The 13,845-nt window shown below is 33.7% G+C and overlaps 1 protein-coding gene across 3 annotated transcripts in view; it reads left to right on the plus strand.

Moving 5' to 3' along the window:
• Positions 1-2,952: 2,952 nt before the first annotated feature.
• The window catches only part of LOC114880601 (eyes absent homolog 4), a 53,832-nt gene continuing 42,939 nt past the window's right edge, over positions 2,953-13,845 (plus strand). For all 3 annotated transcript variants that reach the window (XM_046286059.1, XM_046286061.1, XM_046286060.1), the window contains exon 1: positions 2,953-3,521. The gene's annotated coding sequence lies outside the window, so the exon portion shown is untranslated. The remainder of the gene's footprint in view (positions 3,522-13,845) is intronic.

The raw sequence follows: 13,845 nt of genomic DNA on the forward strand, positions 1-13,845 counted from the left end.
AATGACAATAAATATTTTTTTAAAGATTTTTATTCGTCGATCTTTCGAACTTTTTTTAAAGATTTCTAAAAGAAATATTCTATTCTTTTAAAATACAATAGGCATACAAACTATTTTGACAATTCTTCATTATAAAATTGCTGAATAGCATCGAAGATGGCATGTATGTACGCGTTCACTGTGCGCGGTGAAAACTCGACGAAATAGAAAATCGGCAATATAACCAGCCATGTGGTAATCACGTCGTCCGAATTTTGGGATATTACCACGACAATTCCAGATGTAAACAAAAAAAAAAACTTCCCTCACGAGTTGAACAGTAACATATTAAATTCGTTTTGCTGACTGGGGGGCTGTGCCCCCCAAATCCCCCTGATGGCTACACTAACTAATACCAATAAATATGTTACTTTGTAAATTGTGTTTATTATTTCCTTATATTAAAAATGGGTATCGGTATTAGTTAGTGTAGTACTTAGGGGGGTCTGGGGGGCTTAGACCCCCAGTCAGCAAAACGAATTAAATATGTTACTGTTCAACTCGTGGTGGATAAAAAAAAAATCTTTAAAAAAATATTTATTGACATCGTTTTTGTTGATGCGCTGCCATAATAATATTAAATATGATGTTTTTTAACTGTAAGATTCTGACAGGAGTGACACTGAACATTTACCTAATATGAAATACGAAATTAGATAGAAATTAAATCTCTCTCTCTCTGTCTCTCTCTGGTCCGCCGTCCGAAGGTTAAATAAAACACGATAAATATATCATTAAGGCAAAAATTAAATTAAGCAAAAATTGTATGTTTGTTCTTATAAAGATAATTATTTATTTTACGAAATTCTTGCACTATTGAAAGCATAATACATCATAGAAAACTGTACACTGAATTTTAGGGATAATAAGGATGGTGTATATTTAAATTATAATAATAGTTGAATAACTAAAAAATGTATTTGAAAATAATATTTGTACCAAATATTGTAAAAGGATATAACGAATGTATCTACTATACATTGAAAATCTTCTGCTTATTTTGAGAAGGTTATTTGTACTTAAAAACCCATAAGTATGTTGCTAAATTAAAAATAACTAAAAATGTATTTGTATCAGATATTATATCAGAGGATGAGAAAATGACTGTTTATTGAAAATTCTCCATTTATTTCATAAAGGTTATTTACACATAAAATTACCGTAAATATTATTCTAAACTAAAAGCTAAATTAAAGCAAATTCAAATGCAAATTAGAAAAAAAAAATATTAATATTATAACTTGAAATGCTTTAATATTTTGAAAAATTTCATGGTAACATTATCCAAAGGAAATTTGAGAATCCCATTTAGTCGGTATAAAATTCAGAACGAGTATAAGTGCAGGTGGTGCGAAATTAGGTTGCTACCCCTGTCTCTTCTTAGCCTGATTATCATAGTCAAAAATAATATTATCTCTCGCGGGGATACTTTCATTACTTGTAATTTTACACTTCGCAAAAATATTTTCAGTTCGTCAAAATAATAAAAAGAAAAAAGTTATGATTAAGATGATTTAAATGATTCATTTAAAAAAAATTCCTGACAAGTTACCATCAAACGTTAAGGTTAATCTTTTGTTTTGAAAAAACTTATATTTTAACGCGCAATGACAGATGGGACAAGCATCTCGCGCCACTTTTATCACGATATAATCGATAAAGAGAGAAAAAAGAAAGTAGGCACATTCTCGTTCCAAGAAGCGAGCAAGTATGACGTAGGGTTGGCTGGACCTCCCGTCAAGAATTCTCTATCTCCGATTATAAAACAAAGGGGGAAAAAACACACACGTAGCACGCAGGATCGCGATGCAAAACAACAACGTGGACGATCGTTGTCGCTTCACATCGTCCGGCACGTTTATTCGAGAAACCTGTCCCGTACGAAAAAGAGACGTTAAATGTGAGAATTATCGTGAACACCGGCAGACAATATGAACGAATCTGAAGAAGTCACCACAAGTTGCCAACAATATAATAAAAATTCGTATATTAACCCCTATGTATCGTTTGGACCAAATGGAAATTAAATATTTAATAATTCTTTTCACAAAACCTTCTATTTATGAGAAATCTGCTATCTTTTGTTAAAGATACTCGATGAATATACTCATCGGCGTGATTTCATTGGCGTAATTGAATTGAAATTTATTGAAAATTTAACTCATGTGTCAGATTTCCCGAAGTTATATTTACCTAAATTGCACGTGTCATTATCAAGATGTTCCATAAAGTAGAAAGTACCTTATAAAATAAACCATTCATTTATTTATTTATATACAAAATTTTGTTGTAGTCATCAAAGAGTTCGGTATACCATTATAAAGTTAAGTTTTATATGCCTTTCCTTTGAATGACGAGTTAATTCGTCTTCGGTTAACAGGTTAAACGAGCAGCCCCTTCGGTCACGCTAATTCCATATATAACTTCGTTCCTTTCCGGTTATAAAAATTCTATCTAAGTTTCTTTATAGTTATTATTCAAAGATGAAATCCGACGTAAATAAGAAGAAAAAAGTTGTTCCTTCCCGGGCTGTCAGTCGAGTGCGATTCATAAAAACGAACGATGACAGGAGGTGACAATTATTCGAACGAGGGGGTAACTCGGCTGTATTTCTCTTCTCTGTTCACTTTTGGATTCGTCCTTTGTTATATTTTCTCTTTGTCTGACAATCGAGTGGCCGAGCGAGCTGCCATTAGCCCCCTCTCATTCTAATTAACGAGCGACCTGTGCGCGTCCGATGGATGAAACGAGACAGTGAACAAGACTACCATAGGTAGAACGAAGAGGAACGAAAGGGACAGAGAGGGGGCACGAACGAGGGAGTAAGACGGGAAACGAGTCGGCCAACCACGTGACCAACGGACAGGGGGTGGCAGGCGACATTTCGCATGCTCAGAACTCTACAGGCTGCAGCATATCGCACACCGAGCGATACCCTTCGCAGGGAAACAATAGTACTAGCTGCGTTCGCGACAGAGAGAATTCGTCAAAAGAATCTCGAACGGAAAGTGCATAACCTAAAAAAGATCAACTAACCACTGTTCGCTTCGGTTCGACGAATCAGAACGTAGCTTTGCAAGCCGGCTTCCATGGTTTCACCCTTCGCGCGGATACAGCTACGGGAGATGTATTCTCACGAGATCGTTCGACGAGCTTTTCCGATTTATCCGTTTCGTTTCTAGTTTCTTCTGGCTAGCAACAATCGAGTCGACTACCGTTTCTATACACATCGTCGAGAACGATCGGTGTTGGTGTGTCCGTCGGTCGTCATGATGTTCTCGTGGTCGTGGAAAGTGCGAGAAAAGTGAGAGGTAGTGTGCTTAAACCCTGGCAAGTGTGCGGATACACGCATTCACTTATACACAAAGCGAGAAGGGATGACGATGCTGCTATCAGGAGGGAACCAACTACAGCTTCCTTGATCCACGAATATTCCTCTACGAAATACCCTCGCTTGGTCCAGCATAAACACCGGATACAAGGTTTGAACAAATCGCTTTATTCCTTATTATATTTCCATTTGAACAAATAACAATTGAAAATCATTGCGCGCGATAGTCTTTACAGGTAGTTGCTACGTTCTCAACTATAATATTATAACATGAAAAGTATAAAAATGATAGAGTTCTTTTTAAGAAATGTTTTTTTTTTCAAAAACCGATAAAAAGAATTCATTTTTTTTTATCTAATACAAACTTTCTTCCTTTGTACATTTCATATAAGATTGACGCTAAGTTATTATCCCTCAGACGGCGGCCCATGGAGAGAGCCCCAATTTTAATTTAATTTTTTATCTCATATTATTTTCATCGTTTAAAGCTCTTTAGCTTAAAAATTATATATTTAATTTTAGGTTAATATCCTTGTATATGTTTCGTAAGTTGGAATCTCTCGATTGATCCAGACTCCGCTGTTCAAGAGTTAAGCGAAAGTAATTATTTTATTTTCGAAATAGCAACCGCGAAAGAGTAATCAAAATGAAATTGGGCATCGTGTGCCACGTGGGAAGCACGATGGCATCGAATGTTTCATACCTTCCTTAAATTATTAGATGTACGGGAGTCACGCGCACTACGCGGATGTGCCGCGGCACACGAAGGCGCATCCGTGCAGACGCACACGTGTAAACGTCATTATCACTTGAGCATGCGTAACTTATGCATCTCATTCGGCTCGTTACCAGTAATGTATTTTAATTGGTCAACCGCTACGTAGTGTTAAGTAATTCGTTCTGAAAAACCGCGTAATTTTCACACGATCAAACGTTTCTTGCTCAACGAACGAGCCTTCGATGGGATATTTTCAGATAAAATACACAGAGACGAAACATAGAATGTTTTTCGAACATGTTTGCGATTTCCATGGGCTCGTAGACAACGCGGAGAAAAGCCAGGGCATTTCAGACGAGGAGCTTTTGTCTTGGACCGTGGTTGTAACCATCCCTCCCTTTAGTTTTCTTTTTTCTTCCCTTCGAATATAAGCTGCCCACGGTCCTTGGGACACGAGTGTCGCACACGAGAGACCTAGCTACGCATTCCTTTCGTTTCGCTGCATTTCTTTGACGACTGACGGACTGACGGACAAGCAAGCTAAGCAACTTACCGGCGTTAAACACTTTACCGCTCGCTTTGTTTAGATAAGCAACATCGCCTTTCGTATTTCCTCTCCTGCCACTTATTCCGAAAAATAAATAATGGGTACCTATAATTTCCAGCGACTTTGCTACGGCACGAAGTATGTATGTACAGTGGTCCAGAACTGAAATTCAGCTTTCCGGACTTTGAAATGAACAGAATATGTAATTCGTAATTTTTTAAGTAATGGGATTTATTATCTTACATTGTGGTTATATTATAATTAAATGTCAAAAATATTTTAATTACAATATGAAAAATATTTTTTTATAAACAAAAGCAAAGATAATTGTTATAGACAGTTGTAAGCAATAATAATAATCTATTATTGCAAAAGTCTGTTATTTAATGTTAATTATTTGATGTAGAACTTTATAGTATGTAGTCTCTTAACGCATCACGCAGTTCCGGCGACGGCTACGTTATGAACAATAATTATTTTCGTTACGAGACGAAGTGGGATGTAATTCTGGCATGATTATACGGGAAAAGTATGATGAAAATATTTCGCTTTGTGAAAGTGTGGTACTATTTGAAACTCAAAAGATAATCCATGTCAGTTATGGAAAACTTTGACGATTCTCTTTAGTCTATTGTGTCTATTGAGTATTTTTTTTTTTTCAATAAATTATAAACAAAAGATCCTAATTTAAGGTTCATTCTGATTATAGATAAATACTCTTCATTTATAATAATAATAAAAATGAACACAATATATTAAATAAGCTTTGCAAGGTATCAATAAAAACAAAGGTATATTTCTTCAATGAAAAATGGTGTCTATGAAACGTTGATTTTTAAACACTTGTTCTAATCACAATCATTAATAAATCTCATTAATTCAATGTTTCAATCATTTTCGAAAGTGATGGACATTTGAAAAGCTAAATACATTCGGTAAACATCGATGTGAGGAAATTGATTTTTTAGCAAATAAACAGCTAATTCTTCAGCTATGTGAACCTGGCACCCGACCTTGAAATAATTTACTTCTTTTTACGGAAAATGATAGTATTTTGTTTGTAGTTGATTGTAGTAACAATATTTTTCTTTTGTATCAATTAATAAATAAACAAAATTGAAAAATTGACCCGCACCCGACATTGAGATATCTCAAATCGGTTTTTTCCATCTCATAGGGAATCGTTTGTAGTTGAATAGTTAAAAAATTATAAGCAATTGTTTATACGCATAAGAGGCAATTTTCAAGATTTTTAAAATCCGTCTTTACCATCTGATTCAGAATCATTTGTAGTTGTTTGTAGTGATTTCCGATTCGTTTATAGTTGAATAGTTTAAAAGTTATAGGCGATTGTTTATACGCCCAAGACCCATGCTTTTTTGAGTTATAAAATTTGTACAAATTTAATTATGTGGGTATTTATTTAATTGTATTCGTATAAATTTTATAACTGAAAAAGGTATTTTACGTTGCTATATACCACGAAAAGTTTTCGTAGTAATGTATCTCTGTATGGTCGACCGTAGTGGAAAGGAGACGAAATGAAATATATGTATTGTACTTGGTCTTTTCTGATCTCGAAACAACAGCGAGAAGTATGCTCGAAGAAGAAGCGTACACCACATAGGCGTTGGTACTGGAATAAAAAATAAAATAAAATAAAATAATTTGTAACAAAAATACAACCGAGTTCTAAATGCACTAAATAGTATGAAATAATTTCTATTTCATTTATACCAATATTCCAGAACTGTTAATAATAAAACCTATTTAATCGTTAAATAGTATATCTACTAAATACATTTCAATCTTTTCAGAGGCGGCGCAAAATTAAAAATACTCGAATAAATGATGCTGCCAATAACGATTTGATCGCGATAATTTTAGTAAAATATACACAATGCTATTAACATAATTATTATGACACATAAAATCAGCATGTTGAAAATTGTCCATTTAATCTTTGTCTGCAAATAATCCACACGCCGCGCCAGTATTAATATTTTTCTTAAATTATCGATTTTATTTTACTTATTTAAAATTATTGTCTTATATTAATTATGAATACATTAATAAAAAACTGAAAACAATCTTAGAGTAGGTAACAACGCTGTTTTTATAATTAACATTAATAATTTATTTATACAAATTATTGTAAAATTAATAAAAATTGGATAAGAACAATTTAAATAATAAAAGTAGAATTATTTTAAATTTAAATAAAACGCTTAATATTGAATAATTAATACACTATGATTGTTCAACATAATAGACAAACATATGGTCTCACATTACAATTTTTCTAATATAATTCATTTACATTAAGTTTTATAATATGACGGTTTGTAATTTTTCCTGTATATATATACATATAACTACTATATACACGTAAATTTTTATTTAATAATTATGATACAATATTTAGAACGAAAAATTTTTAGAATTTTATATGTAGTTACAAAATTTTTAAATCTTGGAGGTCCAGAATTTTTAATTTGTAGAATTTTCAAACCTTAGACTTTTAAAATAATGGGGGGGACAGTCCTCATTTTTGGGGGTGGCTAGGTTTACCCTGGCCCCTACTCAATTACGCCGATGGTAAATAATAGTTTACATTAATGTAATTTTTCTATTTTATTATCTTTACTTCTATAATTATAAAAATTTCGTACATCATTTCAATAGAATGTGTGTATATAATAAAAGAAATCTTGATAGGTAAATTATGAAAATAATAATTTTGAAAAGTCGAAACTAAATTATAAAATTTTAATTTGTTGTCGACACAGAACAATTAATAACACGAAATAAACTTTTCTAGGAGAGAAAAATATCATATGAATGTGTTGTGTATGATGTGTAGAACATTGGGACCATTCGTAAAAATGTTTTTCTCAAAACCACTTCTTTGAAATTGGCGTTCAACATAATTCATTGCTGCCGATACAGAAAATGTAAATACTTTCTTCAGGTAATGAAACTCTACAGAAAATGAAATTGCTTGACCCTCCAGCGGCGTTACGGGTCGTTTAAAACCGAACAAAAATTTCATCTTTCAGGATTGTTTTCGAATTTTTATGTTTATTGCAAAATTGATTAAACATTTTGCCTAACTAACATTTGTAATTAAATTAGAGACAATAAATATGTTAGAATTTTTGCAGATTTTTTATAATCTGGAACAATAAAAAAGTAGCTTCAGGAACAAAAGACCATATTGCCGGTTGAGGATTAATTTCATTTGTCTGATTACCTGCGTACTTTCTATAAAAAGAAAAATCTTTGCAACTTTTTGATTTCAAATAAATAAACAGTTACTATTATACACGCCATACAGTATAAAAAAAATCTTTTAAATTTCAAATGAATTAAATATATGTATAGTTGCTGAAAAAATACAAACTTTCAGCTCTTGGACTTTTTTATTTTCCAACTTATAAGATGTTTCTAAATACACATATGAAAGCACTATATATATAAATTTAATTTACTAATGTTAACGCGTTGAGTATTACAGGGGTCACTGGTGACCGACGCGTCGCGTAATAGGACAAAACGGCTTTCGACGATCAAAAGTAGATTTCCGTGAATTCGAAAATTGAAAAACTGTTTACGTACATGGATAGAGAACAAATTGATGTTTAACGTAGTGCAATCCGTTTTTTCATATTTGCTATAGTTTTTCTGTGGTCCGTATTCAAAGTCAGTAGAAATTTGTTAAAGCAAAACGCTGATATTACCCGTAACTTCAATGTACGATTCTACAGAACTTTACTCGGAAAGATGAAATTCAAATGAATTATAAAGTTTACTACATTAGTATAGATTCTATTCAGTGCATAATGTAAGCTAAAATGTTAACAACTTTTTAAAATAATAGGATCTGATTGAAACGAAGTACATTTAATTAAAATCTTGACTTTGTGCAGGATTTTAAAAAGTTGCAACAACTTGAGACGGGTTTAATTATTACTGCAGGAAAGGGTGAACCTTCCTCTATCAGAACCAGAAGAAATTGAGCGCAACTTCGCGCAACTTTTCAAGAAAATGGCGATTGAATTAAATTACACCCATATTGGCCGCTGCGCACGATTGTGGAAAAGCAGTACCAGATACGATTGTTAACCAATTAACTGCATTCGACGTGTATATTCATCATCCAAAACTTTATTTCGGTTCAATAAAAATGATCAATGTTCGATAAAAACGTAATCCTTCCTTGCTTTTCTATACTTTTTTCGTAAAAATTATGATTGGAGCTGTTAGATTATTTCATTTAAATAATATTCTGGCAAAAATGAATCGTACATTGAGAAGCATTGCCCTTTGTATTAGTAAAAAAAAAACCGATCGGATGGCATCGGGTCGAAGGGCTTCTAACTGTTTATGCCATAAGGCCTGGGTCATAAACACGGTGCATATGTCCTTTTTAAGTGGACGTTCTCTTTTTGTAAAGATTTTCCACTGCGTTGCCTTCTCTTGACTTCACTTCTTGTGTATCATTCGTATAGTTCAGATATCCTTCCAAGCTTCAAAAATAAATCGTTAAAAATCGGTACAAAACTGAGTTTTCCAATAGGAGCATTTGCTCTGCGTTTAACGTGTTTACTCGTCATTGCTCGATTTTAATTGAGCGCAGCACGCGAAGCTCAGTCTTTCCCGAAAAATGTATTTCGTTTTCCAGAGACTTCGTTTAGACGGCTTATCCAATCTTGACCAAATTTGGCACAGTGCACCATGACCACAATGTGATGGATATAGGCTATTGAAATCAAAAATCGTACCAACCATAGTCCGATTCACAAAAAAACTGATCTTCAATGAAACAGCATTGAAAAAAAAAAAACGTGGCCGTCGCGGGACGGCCGACAAGAGCGAAGCTCAAGTCATAATGCGTAAATTTACAGTTAAATAAATTAGAATTGTGTTTCTAGTAATTTTATGGTACAATTGAAAATGAGGAAAAAGCCGCTCTGCCGTACGCAAGGGCGAGATCGTCTTTTGTCGCGAACGTTCTTGTACGCACGATCGACGCGAAATTTCGCTGGATGAGAGAATTAGAGGAGAGGAAACCAAAATTCCCCTGTAGGGGAATCGTAACGTTCCTTCGAATCTCTTACTGGCGAGCGCGCCAAGGAGAGCTTCGCTCTAAAAATTCACGCGCAAGAAAGTTCCTAAATTGGATTACAAATCGATATCACCATATAAGCTTTTCACTACAAACTAGCCCTTACTGAATACGAGTTGCGCTCATTATTGTGTTAGCAGCGACGCGGACAACAGACCTAGTTACGCATCCCGTGAGAGATTTTCAAAACTAAATCCCACAGTTAAATAGTCAATATGTCGATATTAACTTGTCGATCCTTTCCACAGTGATTGTAATTTAACAACATCCGAAAAATTTCCCGGAAAGAGCAGAACCAGGATTTGATTCGTCGTTTCGAAGAGTTAGAAGGAAAAAAGATGCGGCGAAAATGTACCCCCACGAGATGATCAGTTTATTACACATAGACGGACTGCGACTGTGTATAAACTGATACATGTGTAGCAGTCGAGAAAACAAACGATGTTTCGTCTTGGGATCGTCTGTCAGACTCGTCTGTGGGGCTGACATTAGACGATCTCTGCCCCAGACACCTATCATACCGCAGTTCGAAACTTGTATTTATTCGAACTGCATGCCGGGTGAGCGCTTGCGAGAGACCGTTTTCACCTCGCCGCCACCTAGCGGTCCCTGGCCCGAACTCAAGGCGTCCGGGGAGACGAAACCCCCTCCACTAAACGATTACGACACGTGGATTACTTTATCGCATATCTTGCCACTTTTCCATCTAGCATTGTCAAATACAGTTTATAAAATACTGACACTTCTCTTCCGTAAACTACGCATTTCGTGGATGCTAATGGATTAATTTCATTTCTCATAATGAATAAATATAATATAATAACACATGTCTTGACATTTTGAAATTATTAAATCCGTTTCGCTTTTAGTTATTAACAGTTTTAAGTCAAATTTTTGTTAAACAACATAAAATATGTCAAACAAGTGAAAGATATTGAACGCGCTACACTTTATACGTGAATATTTTGATACCCTGTAGTTCAATATGGTTTATATTGATACAACTTAAGTACCATAATGCCGGGTCTACACTGCTGTTCGCGAACAGTTTGCGAACAGCTCGCGGACCATGTACGCCGGCAATGTGGACACTTTCGCGAACAGCGAGCAGGTTGCAGCGAACTGGTCAGCGAACAGCGAACACTGTTCGCTAAGGAGGCGGTACATCAAAGGATCTGTTTGCGAACTCGAAACATGTCTGGACGCGTTGTAACATATTTCTGTTGAATTTGACGACCGTCATCAGCCAGCGAACAATTGTGCAACCGTTTGCGTTCCGTTTGCGAGCTGTTCACGAACTATGTCTGAGCTTAGGTGTGAATTCTGTTCGCGAACTGTTCGCGAACATTTCTACCCAGTTAGACCCGGCATAATATAGGCAAGAACTTTCTAAAATTTCATTAAAATATTTCCAATAGAACCGAAGTTACAGATTTCTGATCGCCGAAAGACGTTTTGTCCCACTGTCCGACGCCGCAAATTAGATATATTTAAATAATTAAAAGGAAACAGGAGAAAAATAATATTTTGAATACCCTTACTGTTATACTAATAACGTAAGATAGTAAATAGAAAGTCTGAAGTTTGTAATTTGAACATTAGCTACAGTAGACTCTCATTATGTACATACATATAGCTGCAGACGGGGTGTAGGCTCGCAAAATTTTGCAAGCTTCCGATCTTTCAGATGGAAGGAAACAGTGTATCATTTTCGTAGATTATGATGGTGGAAAGGTATGAAAGTCAAATTGCAATACGAGAGTCTATTTTATTTCAATTCTTAATAATTAGAATTTGATGTCTAACAACAAACCTCCATTTTCATTGTGGTAATTAACGTGTTAATTAAAATATCGTTGTATATGTTTCGTAGGTTTGGGTCACGATTAACCCTCAGCTCTGCTGTTCAAACGGTAAACACTTTGACTTCTTAATTAAGAAGATAGATTACCTTGGCCTGTTTAAACAAATACTGTATTTTGGGAATTTATTTCTAGCTGATAAAAATTTGTCAATTAAGATAAAAAATGGAAATAATTAGTTGCCTGATTTGTTTGATTGGCAATAAGTATTGCAGTAGAGATTGTGAGGTTTTTTTATTACGTCCAAAATTAAAATTTTAGTGTAGTGCAGATATCAGTATCTAATTATTCTCAATTCAAGCTGATACGTTCTGCTTTGTATTCCAAGAATTAGAAATTTTTATTTATGTATGTAAACTTTTCACAGAAAAGTTAATACCTCGCTTACCCTTTAAAGACGAATTTTTAATACTGAAGTTATTCGCAACTTTTATAAATTTTTAGAATAAATATAATAGATTTAACTAGATTTTTCTAAAATCTTAAAATTTTAAAATTAGAAAATTAGAAAATTTTATGAATCTAAGATCCTAAAATTCATATCGTTTTACAAGTGGAAAACAAATATGTATTAGTCATTAGTCTTTCAGAGATCAGACTCGATAGGTACATGCATGTACCACGATTTAAAATATAACATTTAACATTTGATCTATCGCTTGCAGATGAAATGCAAGCATCCAATTTCCAAAAATTGGAAAGAGTAATTCATAACATCAAGGTTTTTTTATTTGGATTATTTATTTTGAAAGCGATGTAAGTCCATGTTTGAAAAAATTATAAAACAAGTTATAATTTCTTTGAAACTGAACTCGCACCACTTTTAAAATAAACGATTCCATACTTGTAGCACGATGGTATATACCACTTATTGGTTATTTTTCACCTAATAAGCAACAAAATATTAATAATTTTATTTGTACATGATTCATTTATACATATAAGACCTAATGGATGTGTTACAATAATATATTCTGTTAGATTGCTGTATATCGGATAGCCGACTTCGATACATAGAAAGTTTAATATGATTTGATGACCTAAAAGTACTGCAAAATAGCAATTCTGTTATATTAATTTGAGGTTCAAGGTTTGATGAAAATTATTAAATAAACATTTCGTTAATATTTTTAAAATAAAATGGCTGGTTCTTCGTTGGAACAATGAACCAACATCCTTAACCCTTTCAGCCTCTGCGGGTGGCAATTGTCACCTTCATATTTAGGGCTCTGCTATACCTGTAATAGTCCTGGTGGCGGCAAATACCAAGACGACCTGGTTTCTGCGTCTATGGTGGAAACTTGTTTAAATTTTACAGAGTAGTTATAAAACATATTTGTGCAAGAAGAATTTTTTCTTCAAAAGTATCAAAAACTCCAAAGCTGAAGCAGTTAATGAATATGTTATTACTATGTAATCGCTTAGATTCCAAAATAGCAATAGACTTTTCAGTTTTGTGTGTTATGGGCAGAACTAGATTTCTGAACATATACTTGGTTCAAAAATTGAAATTTATTCTAAATAAAATTGGATAACAATGAATCGTAAAGAAAAAAACCTCAGTCAAAGGAATTTTATTTAATATTTTTTTGACATAATATGTAAATAGGAGGCTTAGAACTTGACCTCGAAAGCTGGTTCCAGTGTTCCTTTTTCTGATTATACAACACCCTTTTGAATGCTTTTGGAAAAATATTAGGTTGTTACATTTAAAAAAAAAAGAAAAATGATAAATGTTGGGATATTTCGGGTGAAAATAATACAAGCCGTTGACGGTCAAAAGGTGTTTATTTCGTTTTCGCGGGCTGTTCAGACTTAGACGACTCTGTTCACCGTTCCTGGTTCGGATATACATATACACATACACACTTTCGAAGTAATATCCCTACCGAAGCTCATTAGGCCAATCAACAGAGATATGTCCTGATTCGTTAATTACACTGTCCAACAGTAAATTTGTGTTCCGATCTCTACTAGGTGATTCTTATAGTGTTTTGTACGCTGATTACGAATCTGCAAACCGTTTTGCTCCTATACGTAGAGTTTTTGAGAAATTTGATTTTGAAAAAAAAAAACATATTTTTCAGATTTAAACAAATTGTCTGACGTAATTATAAAAGATATTGAAATTCTATTTACACTGAAAGATTCTATAGACTTTCCTGAATACAACGATACCTATCTTTAATACATTATAAATGTTTAAGTATATTTAAACGA

Source organism: Osmia bicornis, chromosome 6 (assembly GCF_907164935.1).
Source record: "Osmia bicornis bicornis chromosome 6, iOsmBic2.1, whole genome shotgun sequence".
NCBI lineage: Eukaryota > Metazoa > Arthropoda > Insecta > Hymenoptera > Megachilidae > Osmia > Osmia bicornis.